Genomic DNA, 13,137 nt, shown 5'->3' on the forward strand with positions numbered 1-13,137 from the left:
TCATCTCTACTATTTACATTATTTTTTGCTTCAACATATTTATGTACAGCAAATATCATGATTACGAATAAGGATTGATATAGCAGACTATAAAAAGTTCGTCGGTCATTGTTGAATATCTACAATATTTTGTTCACTTGTCATAATCAAGTGCTAGTTTCAACAACTATTCAATGGCTTGAGAATGAAGAAGGTTTAAAGATCGAGTCTCAATGATCCGTATTACAATCCTCGAAATATATATCACAGTCTTAACCTGAACGCTGTTTTATGAAGTACGTTAATTTAGTTAGCTGTGAAAATAACAATATGTTGTACAAAGACAAAGCTACGCATTCTGTCGACAATGGATTGCTTTAACAGTCTGTATGGAAGGGTTAAATAAACCAATGAAGTACAGACGATTTTTGAGAGAAACATGTACATTACACATTAATTATAATTAAATTGATTAATTATAGTAAAAGCGTTTGTGCAAGTCATACAGACATATAGTACCAGTAATCTTACTACGAAATCCACAATGATTTTTATTTTATTCGTGAAGTATGCTATATAATAAAGCATAAGAAGTGTATAAAGCTAAAACAAATATTTACCTTGGCAGGATAACTAATGAAAGTTGCCAATAACCTTATTTCTAATAGGGTCCTAAAAATATATTTACACTCTGGATACCAGTTAAATAATAATGAAAGAGTCGAATTTCAAATCGAACATTACATCCAGTGCTAGATCGCAGTATCACAGCAGATAGTATGTTTATAGATTACAAAATTACAAAATCACACTTTGTCTAGGATTAAGGATTATGGATTTAGAAGATATTCCGGCATTAAATAATTTCATACATGAACATTACCCTGCCTTAAAACTACTATATTCCCAAATACAAATTGATATAACCATCACAGATAACCATATATTACCATCGGATTCCATGGATATACAATAACATTACTATCTAATTTTATTTTCAGTCCGTAAGAGGTTCACATGTACACGTCATCGATAAGGGTGGATGAACATTTCTTGGAGAGTTTTCTCGGGAAGAATGATGGTTGTTTGATCATTCATTTCGTAGATGGACTTTCACTCGATAACTTTGAAACTCTCCGTTATAATAGATGACAAACTTGCCCGGTTCGGTAACTGCGCATGTCGGGCCATTGCATCTGTCCTCGGATCCTTTAAAATCAATGATCCTGTCCTCGATATCACCAACAAGAAGAGCAACAACAGAAACTGAGTAGACCTCACGTTGATCATCCCAATATATGACGTAGAGGGCGTCACAAGAACGATCCACTGACACGCTCCAAATGTATTTATCGTAAAAGAACGACGACCACGGGGAGACCAACGTTCCAGAGTGATTGACGAAGGACAAGTCGGTGCCATTGGGCTTGCAGATGCGCGCAATGACCTTTCCATTTGACAATGCGCGGATATCCCTGATTGGAAGGTCATCAGCGGTGAAGGACTCTTTGGCTTCGCTGCTGTCAGCGCTGAAGACTTGGACAACGGTATCACCAAAGATGGCCGCAAGTATCATGTCGTCCTCATCAACGTCAACGCATACATACTGAGAAGTATTCGAAGAACCAATAGGAGGTCTTTTTAGGTCGATTTCATTGATAAGGCTCCAGTGCTGATCGTATATGAGGACTGTGCCATGGATTGTTCCGCAGACAATCTTGTCATCCTTGAGTAGGGCACAGGAGTAAATGTTTTTGCCTTGTTCGCGAAACTTGTAGGTTTGATTCAATTTTAGGCTCGTAGTATAGATATTAAATTCCTTATCTATAAGAACCACTTCGTCTTTGAAGACAGTTCCGAAAATATAAGATCGGCTTGTTGTAATATCGGACCTGAATGTGTCACCTCGCTCCACCTCAACAAACATCTTTGTCATGTCCTTCTTTATCGAGGTGGCAGCCATCTTTAAAATGAACCAAGAGAAATTTCAGGGATTGTCCAACATGTTAAAAACTACAATATAGTCCTCCTCAAAAAGTTTGTTCCTGGTAGGCTGTTATCAAAATGTCTTGTTCTCAGATCTCCAGTGTACTGTTCTTTCCCACTTAATCTTCTAATTAAAATTGATTTAATTTTTAACCAAAATTTTACTGGCTACAACTTGTCCGAGATGTTCATTGTCTCGAAACTACAGAGCTAAAATGAAATGCCAATATTTTGAGTCAGGGTAGTCCTATATAGTATTCACATACTGTATGTATAAAATAAACGATTTTTACATTGAATGTAACAAGTCTTTGCATGTTTTGAATATGAGTGATTTATCATTTTATTATTATTTATTATTTTCTTGTCTTTTAAAAACGTGCTCAACATGTTCAGATAGCTATCCTGGGATCTGTTATAGTAGTTGCATTTACATAACCCAACGATCAAGGCATTTAATATGAGAATCACAAGGTCCCGGGCTGTACTTTGTGGTGTTTACTTCTATGTTTATCTTGATCATGTTCATGCTTACAATTGTTTGTTTTGGGCGATAGAAAGAAATAAACTACACTTAAAACTAATACACACCTGTATCAGATGCACGTATACGACCAATTGGATGCATATACGTACTATCATCAAACCTTAACTTATTTCACTCCCTGACAATAAGTCATGTGTGATAAGAAACACTGTGAGCATAGCTGTTAGATATTTCTTTCATTAAAATGAAATTTCTTTCATTAAAATATTTCGCTGTAACGTTTGAATCTACTTGTTAAGAGGTCAGTAACTATATTGTCTATATCGAAGGATAATGTATTTTCTATAACCATTCATGTCATTGGCAGAAACAAGATCTCAAGTTGATTAAATTTAACTTGGGTTGTTGTAATTGACTAGATAAACTATAAAATCATCAGCAAACGAAACGAATATCCCAAAGGAAGTGTAGCTTGGCAAATACTTGTTGACGCCATCTACGTCTTCTTTTGGACAACTGCACGTAAACGAATAGTCTTGATAAACGGTAGTCAGCGACTCGATCTCTACATGGTCAGCGTTCGCGAAGAAGACCGAAGTTCTCCTCATGCTTCGGTTTCGCGTTTGTTGCACGCACGTGATTACTGTGCTCGCGTTGTCCGTAGTATACCCGATTGGTTCCGAGTCAGGCCAAGGGAAAGACACGTAGTCTCGTCAGTCTACACTCCTTTTAAATGATATTCAGGCACCCTTGGAAGAAGGCTCAAGAGAAATCATTTGGGATACAATGCGCTGATTATTTGATTATCACTCTGGATTCAGACCTTTACCAAATCATGTCCTGTCTTTCAGGAAGTTATTCTACCTAGGTAAGGACTGTCCTTCGATACCACTATGAGAAATCTTAGAAAACGATATATAATGACAGATGGTATCATACAGTTATTTCTGACCTTCGGTGAATTGTATGCCACATCCATTACATGCTCAGTTCTGGAGCTAACTATTCATCGAGAATGATATAGGTCGCGCAATCACTTTCGTTCATTAAATCATCAGCACTTCCTTCACCTCCTAGAGAACACATCTGATTGGTTGAATTGTATGTGAATGCTTTACAATTGACCAATGAGAGACATTTTGAGGCGCAGTGCAACCGCGTGCGTGCATTTTTATTGGTTGAAAGTACATTGGAATTTTTAATTGAGCCATTCCTAGTGACTAGACTGAACCGTAGATTGCGAAGATTCGGAGTGCTGCTTGTTGCAACTGTGCCGGAGGCCATTGCTGACGTTGTACGGAACGTACTTTGGCTTGAAGATGTGGCCTCTGGCACAGTCGATGCTGTTGTTGAAATTGGCGTTGTGGATGATCCCTCCGTAGACATCATGGTGGAGGTTCCTTCAGAAGTCGTAACGTCAGGAGTCGTTGCAATAGGAGTTGTCGTTGATTCCACTGTAGTCGTTGCATCGGCGGTTGTCGTAATTTGTGCTGTTGTTGCCTCTGTAGTCGTAGTGACAGTGGTTGTTGCAATAGGAGTTGTCGTTGGTTCCACTGTAGTAGATGCGATACTGGTAGTATCAGTCACTGTTGGAAATGGAGGAATGATTGAAAAGATAGTGCTGTTGTTTTTGTAACAATATGTTAACTATATTTTAACTATATGTAATAACTTGGGCATTATAGTGCTAGGTAAACGAAGAATAACACGATCGCAAAGACTTTCGGAAAATCCACTTAAGTAAATTATTTCAATAGCCTTGTCCTTACCTACTGGACTGTGCGAACATAAAAATGACGTATCCAATAATCTGAACATTATTTCCATGGGATAGACACCATGGTATTTAAATTGCCCTTTAATTGATTTTACGACATTTTTTTTTATTTGCGATTGTTTTGAATTAATAACTCTAAAATGAACAACTTTTATTGAAATTTTTTATTGAACCGGAAACGGGAGGCTGAAGACTCTTGATTTTATTTTAAATGGTTAGGGTGTTTTATGACTCCCTTTTTTCAAACTACTGTCCGATCCTCGACTTGGTGGCTATTTCTTCTTGAAAACCTAGTTTAAAGATACTATGTCCCTTTTGCAGCCAACATCAAATTCTGTAGAATTAGTAGTCGTTATTTTTCCACTTAAAGACATTTTCAAGCCCCCCCCCCTTTTTTAGGTAAGTTCTAAATTAGTATTATCTTTCAAATGCAGTTGGAATTTAACTTTTTTCATTTTTTGGGCCTGCAAATAGGACATAGTACCTTTACAATTGTGATTAATATACTCACATGCTGGCGCTTCACATATGACAGCGAGCTGGGTTGCGCAAGGCTCTTCTGCGTATTCTCCAACTTCCGTAATGACTGTACACGCTGAACCAGTCTGGGTTACAATATGAGAAAGAAAGAAAAATCATACTCGTACTCGTACATGGCGTACAAGGGCTGAAGAGCTGCAGCCCCCAAGAAATTAGAATTTACCATATTTGGGCAGCTGCCACCTCAAAGGACTTGTAAGGGCAGCAAGACGGAATATTTTTGTTTTATGTGTCTTATGTTATATATTCTCATGACAAAATGAATTATCGAAAAATAGCAGCAAAAGCAGACAAACTAATTCTTTTCGTCTTGCCTTTATCGGAGTTATAAACAGATTCCCGAAAATCGTTGCTATATTTCTATTGTGTAGTACCAACCATCTCTAAAATAACAGATTCAATATAATCATAATCAGTTGAAATTTCATTAAGTTCTTGATTTAAAAAAAAATCATATAAGGGTAAAACAATCAGAAAGAAATGATGATTTCATGCAAAAACAGATGGAAGGAAGGAAGGAACCATAAATCTTACCGACGGTAAGTCGTACCCAGTGTATACAATCCAAGCATCGTATCCGTATTTATCGAACAAGGGACCCAGCTCAGACTTACTGACTAGTGCAATACTTCTACCGGCCTGGAGGCAGTATTTCTCACCCGATGTCGCTGAATGGAGACCATTGAGGCGAGAGTAACACGAGCTGCCGATTTCGTCCATCCCATCCGGACAAGCTAATAACAAAGAGAAATTGGAAATAGGGCGTGATTTTATTTTCATCATCGCATGAAGATTTTGGATGTGGTAAGAGGGGGGTGGGGGTGGTTGAAGGTACGACGCCCCCGGCGAAAAAACTGAACTCCTGTAATAGGCTCGCGTCTGCCTACAAAAAGTGATAACTCTCCAATAACTTAGTTTTCAATATTTTCAATCATTTTTAATTGACTTTTTACATTTGTGTATGTATGTGGGAGGGAGGGGGGGGGGGGTGGGTATTCCCCTTCCCCTCTTGTTAAAAGATGCCTTTTGATGACAGCCCTACACACAGAGAAATAAAAGGTGTTCTTGGGGAGTAAAACGAAATTGGAAAAATAGGGCGCCCCCTATTACACCTTTTAGGGAGTAAAACACGAAAATACGCAAGGGTGTACAGAATAGTCATTTTAGGGGTGTAATTTTACACCCTTTTTTGGTCAGACGTGCTCTGATTGGTCAAAGCATTTTTCTGTTGTGAGTGCATATGCGCATGCGCTACAGCAATGGCGCATCGTGTCGATATAGGTACTGCCAAATGAAGGGAAATGAGCATAATTTACATATTTTAGTCATCTTGGGGGATTATCATATTTCATTTGGGCGTATTATTTGTGTGAAAGTTACCTGATCAAGAATAAAGGGTTGTACGGAAGGTTATATTTGATAATTTAATGAAATTAGCGGAAGTGTTGTTTTACTAACTAGTACATAATCGCCTTCTTACACGTTTAAGTAAAGGGAAGATAAGGTAGGATTGTGTGGTAAGGTAGTTCCTCTTCAAATGATTCGATAGGTACATCCAGGCCAGCCTCACCGAGGCTAACTTAGTTGGTTCTTACAGACTGTACTTGTGTTGAGTTCACACTAACTGAGATTTTCGACATATAACTCGAGATTCTGGTCTGATTTCTTTAGAGCCGCATGCAAGAGGGTGAGAATCAGTGACTGTTAGGTGATTACGAAGCATGGATGATTGATTGCTCGAGGGATGATCAATTGGTTGATGCTGTGCATAAGAAGGGTGTAGATTTACTCCCCACAGGGTGTGGAATCGTTCATATAGAGTGAACCGGTAACATTGTTGAAGATTGATAACAAAAACTGCGCAATTTTTGCATGAAATGTTTCTTATCATCTTCCTTCTACTGTACTTACCCTCTACAATGCAAACACAAATCTGAACAAATTCTAAAACCACAAAGATATTCATGGTTTTCTTTGAAGGCGTCAATGTGTAACCCCCGCTAACATTCTCACAACAAATTTTTGAATTTTCCCAACTGTTTTTCCATGAAAATAAAACATTTGGAATGTATGTATAACCAATTTATTGCTTTGTGACGATTAACATGCACCTAAATTTTAATTAAACTATAATAATTTAGTTGGGATAATTTAGAAATCGATCAGATCAGTTTTTCCAATTTTTATCATTAATAATGGTCTGTTTTCACTCAAACTTTCAGCTTATCTTTAATTGTACATCTAGCATTGAAATCACTACCTTAGCACCATTTTTCTCTCATCTGAACCATATTTTCAAATCCATTTAATAGTCAAGCGAGAATTATATCGATTTGAGTGAAGACATAATCCTCATAAAAAACTTACCGACCTCCTTTCGTTGGCGGAAGAACATATAACAGAATTCCGAAAAAGATCATAACGTCTATCCACATCATATTAGCAGCGGTAGTTGAATGAAATCCTGACTTCATGCTTACAGGCAGATGAAGATCGAGTAACAGAAATTGACGAATTTCGTTGATGGCTGTACTTAATCAACAACTTTTCCTTTTTTAGCGACCTCTATGTCGTAGTGTCGCAATGTCCTTGGTATGAATAATTATCATCATGAAAAGAGGTTTTTGTTTTCTTCTTCTGAAAACAAGTTAATTATGGTTGGGAAGGGGGCGGTTGCTGTTAACGTCACTTGACATTAGAAAATGATGCTTTGCTCTTTATCCCCTATCTCTCTCTCTCTTCCTCTCTCTTTCTTTTCCACTCTCTCTCTCTCTCTTCTTCTCTCTCTTCCCATCTCACTCTTTGTTTCGGCACAACTCCCTCCCCTCTCTCTTTTCTGTAACGACTTACGCATAGTGGATAAAATGAATTAAACAGAAATAGAACAAAGCTCTCAACATGCAGGCGGAAATGGCATATATTCTGGGGAATAATAGAAGCGCAGAAAATGTCTTGTTACCAAGCATGTAACAATAGTAGTATGCAAAGTTATACTTGATTACATGCCATTTTAATTTCCCCGTTGTGGAAATTTGCAAAGGTCATCCTTGTCATTCGCACCCGGGATCTCATAACAATGCAATAAAAATCAAAATTTCGCCCAGAGAATCACAGGAAACCATTTCTTTTACACGCTTAAAGATAATACAAAGTTTTGGGAATTTTAAAAATTGGGGGGATAGTGATTCTTTACAATTTTGATATATTTGGATGCCCATGTCCATGCCCATAATCACTAGACAATTTAGTCCCTAAAACACTTCTGCTTTCGAGAAAAATTGAATATAAAAATTTACCGTTGCTCCCGGTAAATTTTGATAAATTTTGAATAGCGACTATACGGCCGTACAATTGTAGCTGTGACCATGAAAATCTCAGAATATGTAGTTGTGATATATAATTTCCAAACGGGAATAGCTAATAGGTCGATTCTAGTAAAAAAAAAACATTGTTTTGTAGCTAAATTATTATCTTGACATCAAGAGGGAGCTATACAACATAAAGAGTTTATTATCTAAAATTTCACAACTTTAGACTCGATTTCAACCCCGACAACGATCACTGAATATTGTAGGATCGCATATGCTTCCAATATGTTCATTTGAACCAAATTCATGACCCCATACCAAAACTTTGTATTACCTTTAAGAAAGCTGTATGGTGAAAAAAAAAAGCTTTCTAAATAACTATGCATAAATTCTATGTTCTCCTTTTTAATAAAATGCAGTGGATTCCAAAATGTTCCAAGGGTAATATTGATTATTTCTCTTGGAGGTCTAATATCAGTTATCTATAGTGTGTCCAGGGAGCTCCCCCCCCCCCAAAAAAAAAAAGGTAGACAGAGAGACACATGATGAACATGATGAATGATGCTTAGAGACCAACGTTTGTTTGTTTTGTTTTTATTTGAGAGCGGATGAATTACTCATGCTTTTGTTCAATCATTACAATGGAAACAAACAGATGATAGAGGGCACTAATCCAATGATTAAATGTATTTCGACATTAATTACCAAAGCGTGTTTAACTGCAAGGGTACATAGAAGGGCACGTTCTCGCACTCTCTCTCTCTCCCTCTCTCTCTCTCTCATCTCTCACTCTCTCTTTTCTGAAATAAATTCTTAAATAAATCTTAGTCATAACATTCATGCCCCACCTCCTAAGATGCCCACTGCTTGATGTCGGTCATTGTTGAATATCTACAATATTTTGTTCGTTTGTACTAATCAAGTGCTAGTTCCAACAATTAATGACTTTAGAATGTAGAAGGTTTAAAGATCGAGTCTCAATAATCCGTATTAAAATCTTCGGAATATATATCACAGTCTTAACTTAGTTAGATTACGAAAGTACGAAATCGCACTTTGTCTAGGATTAAGGACTATGGATTCAGAAGATATTCTTGCATTGAGGAATTTCATACATGTACACTATCCATATCCTGCCTTAAAACTATTGTATTTCCAAATACACAGTGATATAACCATCATAGCTAACCATTTATTATTACCATCCATATACAATAATGATCTAGTTTTGATTAAGAACTTTCAGTCCGTAAGAGGTTCACATGTACACTTCATCGATAAGGGCTGACACAAAATTACTTAGAGAGTTTTCTCGGAAAGAATGACGGTTGTTTTATCATTCATTTTGTAGATGAACTTTCACTCGATAGCTTTGAAACTCTCCGTTATAATAGATAACAAACTTGCCCGGTTCAGTAACTGCGCACGTCGGCCCATTGCATCGGTCCTCGGATCCTTTAAAGTCGATGATCCTATCCTCGATAATACCAACAAGAAGAGCAATAAGAGAAACCGAGTAGACCTGACGTTGATCATCCCAATATATGACGTAGAGGGTGTCACAAGAACGATCCACTGACACGCTCCAAATGTATTTATCGTAAAAGAACGACGACCAAGGGGACTCCAACGTTCCAGAGTGATTGACGAAGGACAAGTCGGTTCCATTGGGCTTGCAGATGCGCGCAATGACCTTTCCATTTGACAGAGAGCGGATATCCCTGATTGGCAGGTCATCAGCGGTGAGGCACTCTTTGGGTTCGCTGCTGTCAGGGCTGAAGACCTGGACAACGGTGTCACCAAAGATGGCCGCAAGTATCATGTCGTCCTCATCAACGTACGTCAACGCATACATACTGAGCAGTGTTCGAGGAACTAATAGGATGTCTTCTTAGGTCGATTTCCTTGATAAGGTCCCAGTGCTGATCGTATATGAGAAATGTGCCATGGATTGTTCCGCAGACAATCCTGTCATCTTTGAGCGGAGCACAGGAGTAAATGTCTTTGCTTTGCTGGCAAACCCTGTAGGTTTGATTCAATTTTAGGCTCGTAGTATATACATTTAATTCTTTATCTATAAGAACCACTTCGTCTTTGAAGACAGTTCCGAAAATATAATATCGGCTTGTTGTAATATCAGACCTGAATGTGTCCCCTCGCTCCACCTCAACAAACATCTTTTCCATGTCCTTCTTTGCAGAGGTGGCAGTCATCTTTAAGATGAACTAAGAGAAGTTTCAGGGGTTGTCAAACATGTTAAAAAAAATACAATATAGTCCTACTCAAAAAGTTAGCTCTTTGTAGGCTGTTGTCACCATTTCTTATTCTCAGATATCCAATGTGCTGTTCTTTCCCATTCAATCTTTTAATTTAACTTGATTTAATTTTGAACCAAGATTTGACTGGCTACAACTTGTCCAAGACGTTAATTGTCTTGAAACTACAGAGCTAAAATGAAATGCCAATATTTTAAGTCAAGGTAGGCCTATATAATAAGCACATAGAACCAAGATTTGACTGGCTACAACTTGTCCAAGACGTTAATTGTCTTGAAACTACAGAGCTAAAATGAAATGCCAATATTTTAAGTCAAGCTAGGCCTATATAATAAGCACATAGTGTGTATATAAAACGATATTTCCATTGAATTTGACAAGTCTTTGCATGTTTTGAATGTGAGTGATTTATCATTCTATTATTATTCATTATTTTCTTGTCTTTTGAAAAGGTGTTCAACATGTTCAGATTAATGATTAGCTCTCCTGCAACTATGTGCCCTGGGATCAGTTATAGTAGTTGTATTTACAAATAACCCATCGATCAAGGCATTTGATTTGAGAATCACAAGGTCCCGGTCTGTACTTTGTGACGTTTACTTCTATGTTTATCTTGATCGTGTTCATGCTTACAATTGTTTGTTTTGGGGCAATAGAACAAAAATAACCACACTTGAAACTCATAAATACCTGTACCAGGTGCACATATACGACTAATTGAATGTACTATCATCAAACTTTTTGAAGGTGAAAAGTAAACTTATTTCACTTCCTGATAATATATCATGTGTGATAAGTAACATTGAGAGTATAGCTTTCCGATATTTCTTTCATTTAAATAATTTAAAATGTTTCACTGTAACGTTTAAATTTACTTGTTGAACGGTTGGTAACTTGATTTCCTATATCGAAGGATAATGTATTTACTATAACCATTCATATCATTGGCAGAAATAAAATCTTAACTTGATTATATTTAACTTGGGTGTTGTAATAAATATTGACAAGATAAATGATAAAATGATCAGCAAACGAAACGAATATCTTAAATGATATTCAGGCTTCCTTGGGAGAAGTCTCAAGAGAAATCACTTTAGATACAATAAGCTGGTTATAATATTGGATATTTATATAGCGCATATAATATCCTCCATGCATGGTGCTCAAGGCGCTCCAACTATTACCCCGGCTCTGCTAGGCAGCCGATTCCGGCGCTCACAGCATTCAAGGAATTTCTTCGTACCGGTACCAATTTAATATCTGGGTGGAGAGTGGCAAATGTAAATTAATATCTTGCCAAAGGACTTTAGTGCCGTGGCGGGACTCGACCGCGAACCATTTGATCCACCCTGGATTCAGACCCTGAACCAAATCATGTCCTGTCTATCAGGTAGTTACTCTACCAAAGTAAGGACTGACCTTAGATACCATTAGGAGAGATCTTAGAAAACGATATATTTATAAATGACAGAATGGTATAATACAGTTGTTTCTGACCTTCAGTAAATTATTGTATGCCAGAGCCATTACACGCTCAGTTCTGGAGCTAACTATTCATCGAGAATGACATATGTCGCGCAATCATTTTCGTTCATTAAATCATCAGCACTTCCTTCACCTCCCAGAGAACACATCTGATTGATTGAATTGTATGTGAATGCTTTACAATTGACCAATGAGAGACATTTTGAGGCGCAGTGCAACCGCGTGCGTGCATTTTTATTGGTTGAAAGTACATTGGGATTTCTAATAGAGCCACTCCTAGTGACTAGATTGAACCGTAGGTTACGAAGATTCGGAGTGCTGCTTGTTGCAACTGTGCTGGAGGCCATTGCTGACGTTGTATTGAACGTGCTTTGGCTTGAAGATGTGGCCTCTGGTACAGTCGATGCTGTTGTTGAAATTGGCGTTGTGGATGATTCCTCCGTAGACATCATGGTGGAGGTTCCTTCAGAAGTCGTAACGTCAGGAGTTGTTGCAATAGGAGTTGTCGTTGATTCCACTGTAGTTGTTGCATCGTTGGTTGTCGTAATTTGTGCTGTTGTTGCCTCTGTAGTCGTAACGTCAGGAGTCGTTGCAATAGGAGTTGTCGTTGATTCCACTGTAGTTGTTGCATCGATGGTTGTCGTAATTTGTGCTGTTGTTGCCTCTGTAGTCGTAACATCAGGAGTCGTTGCAATAGGAGTTGTCGTTGATTTCACTGTAGTTGTTGCATCGGTGGTTGTTGTAATTTGTGCTGTTGTTGCCTCTGTAGTCGTAACGTCAGGAGTCGTTGCAATAGGAGTTGTCGTTGATTCCACTGTAGTTGCTGCATCGATGGTTGTCGTGATTTGTGCTGTTGTTGCCTCTGTAGTCGTAACGTCAGGAGTCGTTGCAATAGGAGTTGTCGTTGATTCCACTGTAGTTGTTGCATCGGTGGTTGTCGTAATTTGTGCTGTTGTTGCCTCTGTAGTCGTAACGTCAGGAGTTGTTGCAATAAGAGTTGTCGTTGATTCCACTGTAGTTGTTGCATCGGTGGTTGTCGTTACTTGTGCTGTTGTTGCCTCTGTAGTCGTAGCGTCAGGAGTTGTTGTGGTGGGTATAATGGTTGATTCCTCTGCATTAGATGTTATAATGGTTGTAGTATCAGTCACTGTCGGAAATAGAGGATTGTTTGGAAATATAATGCTATTGTTTTATATAGTTTGGACAGTTTTACCGATAACTACTAACTACATGTAATAAGTATCATACTGCTAGGTAAATGAAGAATTTTACGATCGCAAAGACTTTCGGAAACCCACC

Source organism: Strongylocentrotus purpuratus, unplaced genomic scaffold (genome assembly GCF_000002235.5).
Source record: "Strongylocentrotus purpuratus isolate Spur 01 unplaced genomic scaffold, Spur_5.0 spur5_scaffold_12, whole genome shotgun sequence".
NCBI classification, from domain to species: domain Eukaryota; kingdom Metazoa; phylum Echinodermata; class Echinoidea; order Camarodonta; family Strongylocentrotidae; genus Strongylocentrotus; species Strongylocentrotus purpuratus.